This window comes from Papio anubis, chromosome 4, assembly GCF_008728515.1.
Source record: "Papio anubis isolate 15944 chromosome 4, Panubis1.0, whole genome shotgun sequence".
Classification (NCBI taxonomy): Eukaryota; Metazoa; Chordata; class Mammalia; order Primates; family Cercopithecidae; genus Papio; species Papio anubis.
Window position 1 is genome coordinate 11,018,668 of NC_044979.1, and position 13,352 is coordinate 11,032,019.

General features: G+C 37.8%; 1 protein-coding gene and 1 non-coding gene across 2 annotated transcripts in view; both read right to left on the reverse strand.

The window, feature by feature from the left end:
* CNTNAP2 (contactin associated protein 2) overlaps positions 1-13,352 on the reverse strand; it is a 2,167,939-nt gene that overhangs the window by 573,845 nt on the left and 1,580,742 nt on the right. The gene's annotated exons all lie outside the window — the stretch shown is intronic.
* LOC116274704 lies at positions 4,814-4,921 on the reverse strand. The gene has a single exon (XR_004183487.1). It is a non-coding gene; the product is annotated as a U6 spliceosomal RNA (small nuclear RNA).

Below are 13,352 nucleotides of genomic sequence, written 5' to 3' on the forward strand. Positions count from 1 at the left end.
AATAAGTCTTAAGAGTCCTGATGGTTTTATAAAGGGGAGTTTCCCTGCACAAGCTCTCTTCTCTTGTCTGCCACCATATGAGACATGCCTTTTACCTTCTGCCACAATTGTGGGGCCTCCCCAGTAACATGGAACTGTGAGTCCATTAAACCTCTTTCTTTTGTAATTGCCCAGTCTTGGGTATGTCTTTATTAGCAGCATGAAAATGGACTAATACAGTACCTAACATGCTTATTGATTATACAAATGAATAATACTGATTATGGCAAATTCACCTATCCATGAATGCTGATGGCATGGTGAAATGTAACAGGTTTGAGTCCCTTTTAGCTATGCTTACTTATTTATGAAATGCCTTTGGGACAGAGCAAAACTTTCATGAATTCATTTAGAAATTCAGAGGAGAAAAATTAAGACATTAGTAAAATAAGTTAATTTTCGAATTATGACTATGTACAGATTTTTCTACAATTTCAATTTTACATGTTGGAAACAGAACAGCTGTGTGAATAACAGACAAGAGCCCCATCCAAGGCTAAATACTATCATTCACTTATTTTCCAAATATTTATGAGTGCCTGCTATATGCCAGGCATCATGCTACCCCTGAAATGTCATGATGAGCAAAATGTCCTGTGTCTGCTCTGAGAGAGTGACAGTCCAGTGGGAAAGACAGACAATGCAGAAATATTATAAATGAAAAAATTACAGTGATCATGACTGTGAAGAAGAGGGAAACGGTGTTAGGAAAGTTTACAAAGAAAGTGTATGTGTGGGGCTGGTCTATTATAAGGGGGCAGGAGGGCTTCCCATAGAGTTGTACTGTGGAGCTGATTTTGACTGGGGAGGTGGTGCAGGGTGGGGGATGAGTGTGCCAGCCAGAGGAGGAGCACATAGAAACCTGAGGTGAGAAGGGTCCTAGCATGTTCTGGAACCAAAGAGAAGACTGGTGTGGCTGGAATATGGGGGAAGGGGAAGGCTGGGAGGACACTGGGCTGGGGAGGTGGACAGAGCCTTTTATATAATATTAAGTGTTGACAGGGTCTTTAGGCTAAAAAACATTTAGGGGAGCTGTTATGTGTGTAATTATTCCTAACTGAAAAGTTCAAAGTACTGTTGTTTGAGCTATATTTTGTTAAAATCAACAATGACAACAACAAACTACTGGGACAACAAAAATTTCTTCCTGGATTGCTTTTTAGATTGGGTATTTTCATAGTTGTATTAGTTTCCTAAAGCTGCTGTAACAAATGACCACAAACTTCACGGCTTAAAACCACAGAATGTACTCGCTCACAGCTCTGGAGGCCAGAAATCCACACCAGAGGCCTTGGCAGGACTGCACTCCTTCCGCAGCTCCAGGAGAGGAGGTTTTGTTTGCCTCTTTCAGCTTCTCGTGGCTCCTGGCATTCTTGGTCTTGTGGCCACGGAGCTTCAATCTCTTCCTCCCTCTTCACAGGGGTCTTCACATGAGCTGCTTCTCTGTGTGTCAAAGCTCTCTCTCCTTTCTCTTATGAGGACTCCGGTCAGTGGATTTAGAGTAGATTTCTAAGTCCAGGATGATCTTAATCTGCAGATCCTTAACTGCATTACATCTGCACAAACCCTGTTTCCAAGTAAGGTCATATTCATATTCACAGGTACCAGGGGTTAGAACTTGGACATATCTTTTTGGGGGACACAACTGAAGTCACTACAATAATGTTGATTTCAAATCATTATTACTAGATTATACTTGAGCGTTATTGCTGTGTTATTTCTTAGGGTATTCACCTCAATACTCCTCATCCATTCACCACCACTAAAGATGGCAGGTGCACAGAGAAACAAGCAGTACACTGATTTGGACGTGGGACTCAGCCTGGCTTGGCCACTATCTTGGCCACTATCTGCTGTGTGACACTTAACTCCTGCGAACCTCATTTCTTCACCTTAAAACGAGGAGTGACACTTGACCTTTACATGTATTATACCCTTTACATGTTTTCTATGAATCTACAACTTCATGACTCGCTTCATGGCTCTGCTCACTTTTTCTTGACCATGCTGAAGTTTTGGCCTCTGGTCCTCCTGCTTTAAAATATTTTATTCCTTTTCTGAGTCAGTGGGGATGGTGGTGGTGGGGCCTTCCCTGACCTATGTAGCTGGATTCCTACTCCAAATCCTTGCATAGAGAGAAACGGTTTTATAGAGGAATGTTTCATTGGAGATGAAACAATGATACTTTGGCAGCTGGGGCAATTCTTTTCTTATACTTATTGGCGGATTAGTCCCCAGGTGAAGTTTATTTAGCACTTGTCATTAAAGAAACGTGAGTTGGTTAGAAGCCAGTGTGAGCAAGTAGAGAGAAAGTATGTTTCTGATTCAGTTGAATTATAATAAAACAAGCACCTCTGTACAGTTTAAGATAAACTCAAATGAACTGAATGCTATTTATAAAAGCTAAAACCCTTATTAACTTGACAGCAGCATTATTATTAGGCAAAGTGTGATATAACATAGATACAGACTCAAAATGGACATAAATGATGCCCATCGTATTTATTTATGACAAAAAATAATCAGCATTGTAAGCACTAGTGATGTTAGGTTTTCTGTTGAAAGTGATTCTTTCTCCATACGTCTGGGGTTTGAGTTCATGTAGCCACCAAACCCAGAGTTTAATGAGGTTCTCAAAGGTAGGAGATCCATTTAGTCAATGTAGGTGTCTATGAAAGAGCCAGAAACATTAGTCTGGCAGGGTACCAAAGGGAAAGAAATAATTGAAAAGGAGGCATAAAGGGAGAAGAAAGACAGCTATTAAAAAGTTGAATTCTAGTAGAATTACGAGGGTATTTTTACAGCACTCGGTTTATTTTTAGATGGCCTCCTCCATAGATAGACCCCCAACACAAAATGCATCGCAGAAAAGTACAAAAGAGCAATAGTCCTTTTTATGAGATCCTGTTCATAGGAAAAGAAAAAGAAGATTTAGCCAGCAGCAGGAATTTGTTCCACCTAGCTTTAAATGGAAATCACTTTTAAAGCAGTTATGGAAAAATTTAGCTGGGTTCCCAAACAATATAACTTGTTAAGTGCAAAGTCTGATTCACGGAGCTTCTGCCGGCAAATCATTATTCTTGCACTACAAGAAAAAGGGTGTATTGTTCCCTGTTACAGAAGAGCTAGGGAAAAAGAACATGATAGTCAGTAGAGGAGCTAAAGAGACTTGATTTATAGATTATATTGACTCACTAGTGTGGAAAGAAAAAGTAACCCATATCTAATCTTTCAATTCTTCCTTTGAGGCATCTTTCAGATTGTGTACCTTCCTCTCCATGACTTCTGAATGTGTCTTCATGCCGTCCCCTCCCTCTTGTTCACCTGCGTTGCCATCATAGTCCCTCGCTCCCCAGCTGGTGTACCAGGTATCTGTCTGCGACACTCAGCCCCATTCCCACCTTATTCTGTGATCTCTTCTACAGCACAGGAACTGGCAGTGTAGGAACTACATTTCCCAGAACCCCTTGCCAAACAGAGCTTTGATTTGGATGCGATCAGTAAGAAGCCCCTGTGGGAGATTTGGATGGCACAGAAGTGTGTGTTGGGGCAGTGGCCTGCTGACATGCAGAGTTTGGAACCTAAAGGGTTTTTAGTAGCCTTTAGAAGTTCACCAATAGATACCGGAGGCTGCTGTGACCTGTGGGGAAGTTTCCTTGAATTTCTGACCTGCCTGGAGTCAATGTCTAATCCCTCGGTAGCCATTGGAGAAGCTGAGGCCAGCAGTGATCGGCCTGCCTCAACCTCAGCGACTCCTTTCCGTCACTCTCATAAGCACATAGTGACCCACATCAGATCCCTTCTTCCTTGGAGCGTTGAGGAAAGGTTCTATTTTTCTGATTGCTTACATCACTGCTCTCTGGAGCCCGGAAATCATCTATCACAGCTCCTTATTTTATGGATGAAGCTCAGAGAGATTAAGTGACTTGCTCAAGATCACTCGGCTCCTTAGTTATGGAACCAAGCCTGGAATCAATCTCTATCCTAACTTCCGGGCTGGCGCTAATTTCTATTGTTTCCTGCCTCTGTAGATGTGTATACTATCTGCTCATGTTCCCGCACATTTTTATACCCTATTTTGTTGTATCTATGATGCCAGCAGTTATCATTGTTTCATGAAAAAAAAAAAAAAAAACCTAAGAAAACTACCACCAAATAAACGGACTCGGTAAATTTTAATCACTGCAAAATTTTATGCTTGCTGAAAAAACTCTTTTGACTTTAATTATGGATTTTTAAATTATTTATTGCATACACATAAAAAATAAAATATAAGCAAAATAAATTGGGTGAGATATTTCTGAAACTTCCTTTCATGTAGAATATGACTCTTTGAATCATGTTTTTGACTCAGAGTTATTAAGCCTGATTATATATAATTCTGTATAAATAATATATATTAAATATATTATGTATAAATATTATAGATAATGGATATATAATAAATGTATATAATTAACTTACACAGTTAACATAATTAAATGTATACTTTATGTTTATATATAAATTATAATACATTTATTAAAAAATATAAAAACAATATATTGAAATATATTAATAAATAGTTTTAAAATATAAATTTCTATGCCATCAAGAGATAAGGTGAGGTCATATTTCCTTAAAAAATGTTAACTGTAGTTTGAATTTTGTGGGTACATTGTAGGTGTATATATTCATGGGGTATACATTACACATTGGTGCAGACATGCAATGTGTAAAAATCACATCATGGATAATTGGGTATCCATCCCCTGAAGCATTTATCCTTTGTGTTAAAAAAATATGGAATCTTTATGAATTTATGTGCCATTCTTGCCCAGGGGCCTTGCTAATCTTCCCTGCATTGTTCCAGTGTTAGCATATGTGCTGCCCAAGCAAGCGCAATATAACATTTAAATCTGTTAAGCAACTAAAATGCTGTGGTGCGAGACTCTGAAGTCATTTGGCAATGACATAGAACTAGACTTCTTTTTTTACTTTTGCTTCCTGTATGTTAAACATATATAATACACTGTCTCACCCATCCTCTTTCAAAACAAGTAGTTCCTAGGAATAATAAGAGTGGTCTGTAATTGTCTCTGAGGTTTTCTTGCAAGATGCTGACATGTGTCTTACACGTTGTTCTCCTACATGCAAGCATTGCTTGTGACATCACAACTGCCACCTGGCTGAAGGCAACTATAAGATGTCACAGATTCTAAGATACATCCCAATTTCAGAAATATTACAATAAAAAAATCGTGTATCACAAAATTTATTCAATTTTTAGTTCTGCTCTGTTCATTTCTGGGTCTTCAGGAAGAGTGTATGCGTTTTCAAGTTATAGTTAGTAGCATATAGTTATTTTTAGTGTCTCAGAATACAGGCGTACTTGGGGATTATTAAAATATGGTTTTTTCCTTAAACTGAAACTTGTATCTTATGTATTCATAATGCTATTGTTTTAATGTAACTAATCACTATAAATTATGATTAATTTAATGTCTTTAAGGCATAACATATGCAGCTTTAATTCTTGTTTGGACCCAACAAACATTTATTGTTTTCACATTACCAGGCATATTTGCGTCTCAGGAGATTATTAACTCTCATACTTAATAAGAATTCCTCTAACTTGAAAACTCAAAGATTAAGATTTCTGTGATATCTATGTGTAGATAGCAAGGCTATGGTAATGGAATTGGTAAAATCTAGTTTCGTTTGAGAAAAATAAGGCAGAAAACGAAATTGACTTCTTTGAGAGGATACACTTGCCATCTCTTCTGTTTCTTAGAAAATGGGTTTTTACCGTGCTTGTTCATAACCAGTACCTGCTTCTTGAACATGTGGCTGAGAAGAAAAAGTAGCCTAGCAGTCAGCAGGAACTTGCTAATACACGAGAATGTTATAAGGAATAAAGTAATGCATACAAAGCATGTCACCTGCCAGATGTGTTTCCATCTGTTGCTCAGACTTTTATCTTATTTTCCCTCCAACCAATTATATGGTCTTTCCATACTTGGCAAATAGTAGGCAATCAATGAATGATAAGTTCCTTCTGTTTCCTGCTCTTGCTCCAAAGTTAAAGCAGGGCAAATACTTGGGTTGAAAAGATTTTCCCTTCTTTACAGCTTGCCTCCAGTTTTGAAGAAAGTAGATGTAGTGGACTGAATGTTTATGTGACCCCCACAAAATTAATATGCTGAAATCTTAACACCCAAAGTGATGTTAGGAAGTGGGGCCTTTTGTGGGGATGTAGGTCATGAGATGCAGAGCCTTCACCTATGGTATTAGTAAGAGGCCCCAGAGAGTACATTTTCTCCTCTGCTAGGAAAATTCACAGCCAGAAAGAGTCATCTATGAACAGAAAACTTCCCATCGCCAGATACCAGATCTGCCAGTGCCTTGGCATATCTTGGACTTCCCAGTCTCCAGAGCTGTGAGAAATGAATTCCTGTTGTTTATAAGCCACCTAATTTATGTTTTTTTTGTTTTTGTTTTTGTTTTTTTTAAAATAGCAACCCAAATGGACTGAGACAGTGTGTACTCCACGTCACTCACAATCTCAGATTCACACCTGTATGAATGCCCCATGGAAACAAAGTCCATCATAGCACGTTTGGACTAGAATGGGTGCCTGAGACACTTTTGGCCTAAGGTTGCTATGCAGATCCACTTCTGGAACAAGGCAGCTCCAGGATTCTGGGAGACCTTCTCGCGGTAAGCAGATGTAAGATTTCTACAGGGACTCCGTGGGATTCACCAGAGCCTGTATGTGACACTTGTGACCTCTGCTTTGCTGGGGACCATGTGGCCACCCTAGCTGCTCTGTATTCCCCACAAGGATTCAGGAAGATGCCCAGTGGTCACTCTGACCATCACAGGCCAGTTCTAATTGTTATTGTGGAAAGGACCTTAGGATATGTGAAAATTGACCGTATGCTCCTCCAATTGTTCTTGTATACACATCATTTAACACTGGAAAGTAGTACAGTAGAGTGTTCATTATTTGTGTGGGTTTTCCAGCTAGCCAGACAAGTTCCAATGCTGGTTCTGTTACCTAGTGTCCTATGACCTTGATTAATTCACTTAACACTTCCATTTCAGCGTTTGTGATACTGGAAAAATGCCTGTCTCACAGGGTTTTTTTGTGAGGATTGAATGAGATATGTACATGAAATGCCTGGCACAGAGCAAGCACTAAATATGGAGAGCTATTATGATCATTGACAAACATGACATTTAAGACTTTTAATTCAACATCATTAGCTCATCTGTCTTATTGACACTTAATCAAGACTTTCTAAAGTGTGAGCTCATATTAATTTCCCAGTAACTCAGTTGTCTACTTGAGTTCATTTTCTTTCACCCAACTGAAACTAACTCCTGTGGCATGATTGATTTTGCCAGAGTGATTCTGCATATCCTAAACAGGATCTTTCCATCTGCTGTTCAACCCCATCTGTTCTTGCCTCCAGCTGATCCAATTTCATATCCAGTTGGTAGAGGGCCACCTGAAAAAAAAGCTGCAGTATGTTCTGATGTCCTGAAGAAATCTTGAGAAAAATTCAGCATAAAGAGTTCAGTCACTTGGACACACTAAAGGCTCAATAAATTATTTTAGGGGAAATGGGGAACTTGCCATATGGTGATGTTTCTTGGTGGTGAAATTAGGTCATACCAAACTTAGAACAAACAAGGAAAACTCGTGCCTAGCAGAGTGCTATGTGCAGTACAGACTCTTTGTACTCATGAACTGCTATTATTATGTGGGAGAATTGCAAATCCTTTGAAGGTGATAAATATTCCAAAGATGTATCACTTCATTTTTAATGTATTATTATTATTTTTATATTAAAAGTATGATATTTTAGATGATTAGAGAAACTAGGACGTTTAAGACTTTAATTGCTCTTTCACAAAATATGCACTAGACTGCATTCACTTGAGCTGGAGTATCAGTGAACATTTATGAAGAAAGAGATGCTTCTCTGAGTGGTGTAGCATGGTGTAAAAGCAACAGCACTGAGCATCACCCCAAAACAATTTGCTTGTGCTTATTAGACGCCAGATGTTGTCAGATGCACTTTGCCTTTATTACCTTCATGTATTTTATCAAATTAAGAGACAATTTATTGTTTGATGCCCCATCATTTTATGTGGCACTTCCACAAAAGATGGGCCATTGATTTTAAGAATCATCCCAATTAAAATGTGAAGTGTGCCTATGTCATAGAATGGAAGAATATGATAATCTATGATTCTTTATACCATCTCCATGAGGGTCATTTTACATGTGAATAAATTGAAACTCAGTGATACTAAATGAAATGCCCAAGCCCCTTCCAGCTAGAAAACAAGGAAATCTGGATTGGATCCAATTTTGTCTGCTGCCTAAAATCTGTATTAACCTTGGGCTTCAATGCTCTGGTTCTGAAGTGATTGTAGTTCCAGAGCTAGTAAGTACCAGTGAGCAAAGCTCTAGAATGAATTTGTACATCTAATGCTGTACCTGGAAGCACATCTTCATATCTGAAATAAGTACACTACACTCACCCATTTCTTCCCCTTTTTTCCCCCTAGTTTCTTTCCTCATTCCTTGATGATCTACATAGAAAATCATGTTTTAAACGAATTCCTTTTCTCTGTTCTGTATCCTAAAGGCTTGCCTGTTTTGACAGTAATGTAGCTCACATCAGAAATCATGGGAATAGGACGAATGACTTTCTTTAAGGAAAACTTAAAGGTTTCTCTCCTTTCTTGTAGAATTTCTATTATTATAGAAATAATGGAAATATGCTTTATCTTTGATTAAATAAATGATGGGTTTAATGTAAGAAGTCACTGCGTTACTTGCTTTGGCCTGGAAAACAACTGGTCAGAAACCTCCCCAGCATTCTACCTTCTCATACTTTCTAAATCATCTCCTTCCCACCTTTTTGGGCTCTATAAGAATATAGCCAGCATCACAGGAGCTATCTATTTCTTCTTCCTGTGACTCTAAGAGCCCCAAGCTCAAAACCCAAAGCTTGGCAAGAAAAAAATCCTAAAGGTAAGTAACATATTTCAATCATTTTACCAATCTCTTTCCTCTTTCCTCCACCAAATACACAGAGGATATCCCCTGACGAGTTTTACAATCTAATTTGTTTAGTAGATCTTCTGGCCTACACTATTTACAGAAAAATATTCATTTACTCAACAAATTGTTCTGAGTACTTTTTATGTGCTATGCTAAGCACTTTACATTTACTATGTAAAACTTACACAACCACTTGGGTAAATTTGGTTCCTAGGGATTAACTGGATTGCAAGGCCACGAAGCCACAGAGTGCTTGACACCATGCATAGGGAAGTCAGGTTGACTCAGAGCCCTTACTCCATCTGCCTGGGGCAAACAGAGAAAATTTTTGGCCTAGGATATTTTTCATCAACAGAGAGTAATTACTAAAGTTATTACTAGCAGGGATTTCAGCCCTTAAAATGTATTCAGCTTTTATCCTGTGTATAGTGAAACCCCGTCTCTACTAAAAATACAAAAAATTAGCTGGGCCTGGTGGCAGGCACCTGTAGTCCCAGCTACTCGGGAGGCTGAGGCAGGAGAATGGCGTGAACCCAGGAGGCGGAGTTTGCAGTGAGCCGAGATCACGCCACTGCACTCCAGCTTGGGCGACAGAGCAAGACTCTTTCTCACACACACACAAAAAATCAGCTTTTATTTAAAGGGGATATCCACTTAATGATATTCTTTCTTATTTCTTGATGAGACCATAATGATGGTTAAAAGAACCAAGTGAATTCATTAAATTTTACTGTTATGGGAAATTCTGTCCACTTTTGTCCTGTGACTATTAGAAATGGATTTTTTTACACAGGTTTTTTCACTTCAAAAAAATTCCAAGCCCTTTTTATTCATCCCAGAGTTCTCTATTTGTTGAAGTAGCTTGCTGTTTGTATCAGTCAGTGAATTGAGTTTGAAGTCTCACTGAAATCTCTGATAAAATATTAGAAAAAACCTGGGGTATAAATGCCAAATGGCTGTTTTAGAGTCCCCATTAAATTTGAATTTGATAAGTCTATGGATCATATATATAGCATGCTATGACTTTTTACTTTCCATTCTCTGGCCAATATTAAACTGTAAATTGAAAGGAAATTCTTGGTCACCATCAAATTGATTGATTGAGTCATAAGCCAATCTTTAAGTCAAACTAATGTCAAATAGGACATAGAATTCTGGGATAGTTCCAGTTATAGAATCAGAATTATAGATTCTTAATTTGGAAAAAATTATAGGATTATACTATCACTTACAAATTTTAAGTATGCATTGAACTAGGTTTTGTGTTTTCCTTTTGTGTTCCTTTTATTATTTCTATTAAGGAGCTCAGCCAAAATATCCAATTAATTTTTCCCTATCACTGTTAAGACATTTTCTTAGTGTTCTTGGCTTCAGTCTTTCTCTAAACCCATCCTTCACATGACTGGCATATTGCTGTTTATAAAACTCATATTATATCCCAGCTTGTAAACTTTTGATGGCCTTCTATTGCCTGGCTTATAGGAGAATGCCTACAACTCCTTAGCCTGATGTAAATTACTACCCTCAATCAACCCTCAAAGTTCTCGCCCTACTTTACTACCTACTATCCCTCTACAAAAACCAAGGAACCGAAGTGAGAATGGCCACCTTAAGGTTTCATGCAAAACCTTTTGCCTTTTTTCTTATATTTTACATCCTACCTTCTATCTTCAACACCCACCCCCCATATCATCTTTTTGAAAAACCTTTCTTAGCCTCCTCAGTACAGAGAGATCTCTGCTGCCCACCAACTCTCAGAGCACTTCTCTCTCTCCACCCCTTGTTTAGTGGTTGTCATCTCTTCTCTCATTTCTTCTCTATTTCATCTCTTCTCTTGATTTGCTGCATATGTATCTTCTCTTTTTATCTGGATTGTAAAAATTTTGTGAAAGATATTATTCCAGTGTTTGCAGATAGCGAGTGCAGGGTTTCTATCTTCAACAGAAATCTTATGTCTCTTTAGATGTTTATTTTCAATTTTATTGGAGAATACTATTATCATACATCAGTGTGTTCTTTCTGAGGAACAACAATCCTAGTTTCTCCTCTCAAAGTACACTTTTACAATAATGAATTATTCTATTTATGGCTTTGTTATAAACTTTCTTCAAGTTCTACCCAACTATATTAATTGAAGTTGTGAAATATAGTATTAGATGCAATTATAATGTAAAACACATCAAGTCTGAGTAGAGCAGAAGGGCTTGCCTCAATAAATTGTTGGGTCAATACTCCATTAACGACCAATCTGGTGCTAGTAAGAATGCTCGCCAGAAGTACTGCTCAGGATATCTATAAACTGCACAAACCCATAGAGACAAATATGTACATATTGTTTGCCTCTTTCAATTTTCTTTTAACAGCTCAACATACATAATTGAAACAAGAATTATTTTTGTTTCAAAGGATGAAAGTAACTGTAACTATTGAATCCTAACATTTTTAATGCTTTAAAAATTAGGTAAATATTTGGTACATAAAAATCTTAGACTCTATTTAAGCAGAATTTTACCTTCAGCACAATCCGTAGTAAGTAAATTTACCAGTACCTCGGAATACTGTAAAATTAATTTCCTTTCCATTACTTGAATCCAATACTTCCTCAATTCTCATTAAGCAAAATTTCCTTCTCCCTGTCTGCCTTCCCTATATGGAAAGTGCTGGATGCCATTATGGTATCACGTGACACACTTCTTTTGTTTCTAGTGTCCCCCAGACAACTACTCAGAGCTTTCCTTTTCAGGCATTGTGTGACCACCATTCACTTCTCTTACTCCTTAAATATTGATTTGAGGCTCTGCAATAAAAAACAAAAAGGAAGCTGGTAAAAGAGGCTTTATTTGGGTGATACTGTGTTTTGGGACAATTTTTTCAAGTATTAAGAATCATATCATTTTATGACTAGGGAGGACCAAACTGAAGTCCAGGAAAATGACTGTCCAAGAAGATCCACAGTTACCTTTTTTGATCCTCATATTGGTGATACAGACATGCCAAAACTCGTTCTTTCTGACATGAGATTTAATGATAGGTACCATTTCCATATGGCCTAAACTGTTTGGTAAGCAGGGCTTATCAAAGCCCTGTAAGAATATGGTGAAATTCTGTAGTATTTGAACTTTCCCCCACCTCTCCATACATTCATACACAACTCTACCATAGACTTGAATGAGGTAGCAAGGCTTACTAGCTTCTCAAGACCTCTTCATCACAGCCAGACTTGAGAGTAGAGTTTCCGGGTCCACATCTTACAGATATGTGCCCCATCTTTACTACTGGAAGACAACAAGGAAGGAAGAAATTCTACTCTCTGTGATAGTTTAATCTGGAATGCAAGCTTAAGAATTCCAGAAATTGGAAAAGTATTATTTCAGCCTTTTGAATAGAGGAGAGAGTACACAGTTAAACCTCTGAAGGCTTCACCAAGCCCCTCAAAGTGAATTTCTGCTAAATAGAATCTCGAGACACTAAACACATAATATTGGCATGAAGAATGTCTGGGTATTCAATAAAAGGTTTACTGGTTTATACAGATAAGCCATCCCCATACACCTTCTGAATGCCTTGATGTCTGCTAGAAAGACAACGCAAACCTTACTCATGCCAGGGAGACAGTAAAATAGCCTTCTTACATTGAGTTATTTGCTGCTATATTTATTTTTCTTTTTAAATATAACAATTGTTGGATTTTACAAATTAATACCAAAATGTCAAAATAAATAAAAGAGAACTCTACTACTTTTGCTCCTATTTTGTGAGAGTACCAGCTATGGCAGTATTTTCTTTGTTTTAAGCCATTCACCTATGGGCACATTCCGTAGCTTCAGTAATTTTTTTTTTTTAGCCCTTGCTTGCAAGTAATTGGTATTGATTTTTGCAGGTTACTGCTAATGTGTTTAGTTCCGAAAAGAAATCTAACTCTCATCCTATAATCCCTAGAAGAAAATAATATGTATAACTTCAGAGCAAATTGCGGTGGTATACAACTTCTTTAGGCAAAAATTAGGGGTGGGTGCCAAGTTTTTTCAGCGTGTATGGCTTCATACCTCAAAGGTAGTGATATGTTTTAACCTCCGCATTATTTCAATTCAATGTGCTGATATATGAAGTGTGATGGTAGTGGTTAATACTCCTTATGCTAGAGGAGTAAACAACGTAGAAATCTCATTTAAGAACAAGGCCCTAGGGAGTGACAAGAAATAAGTCTACCTCTTAAATCAGCACATTCAACTGGGTCGGTCATTAACAACAT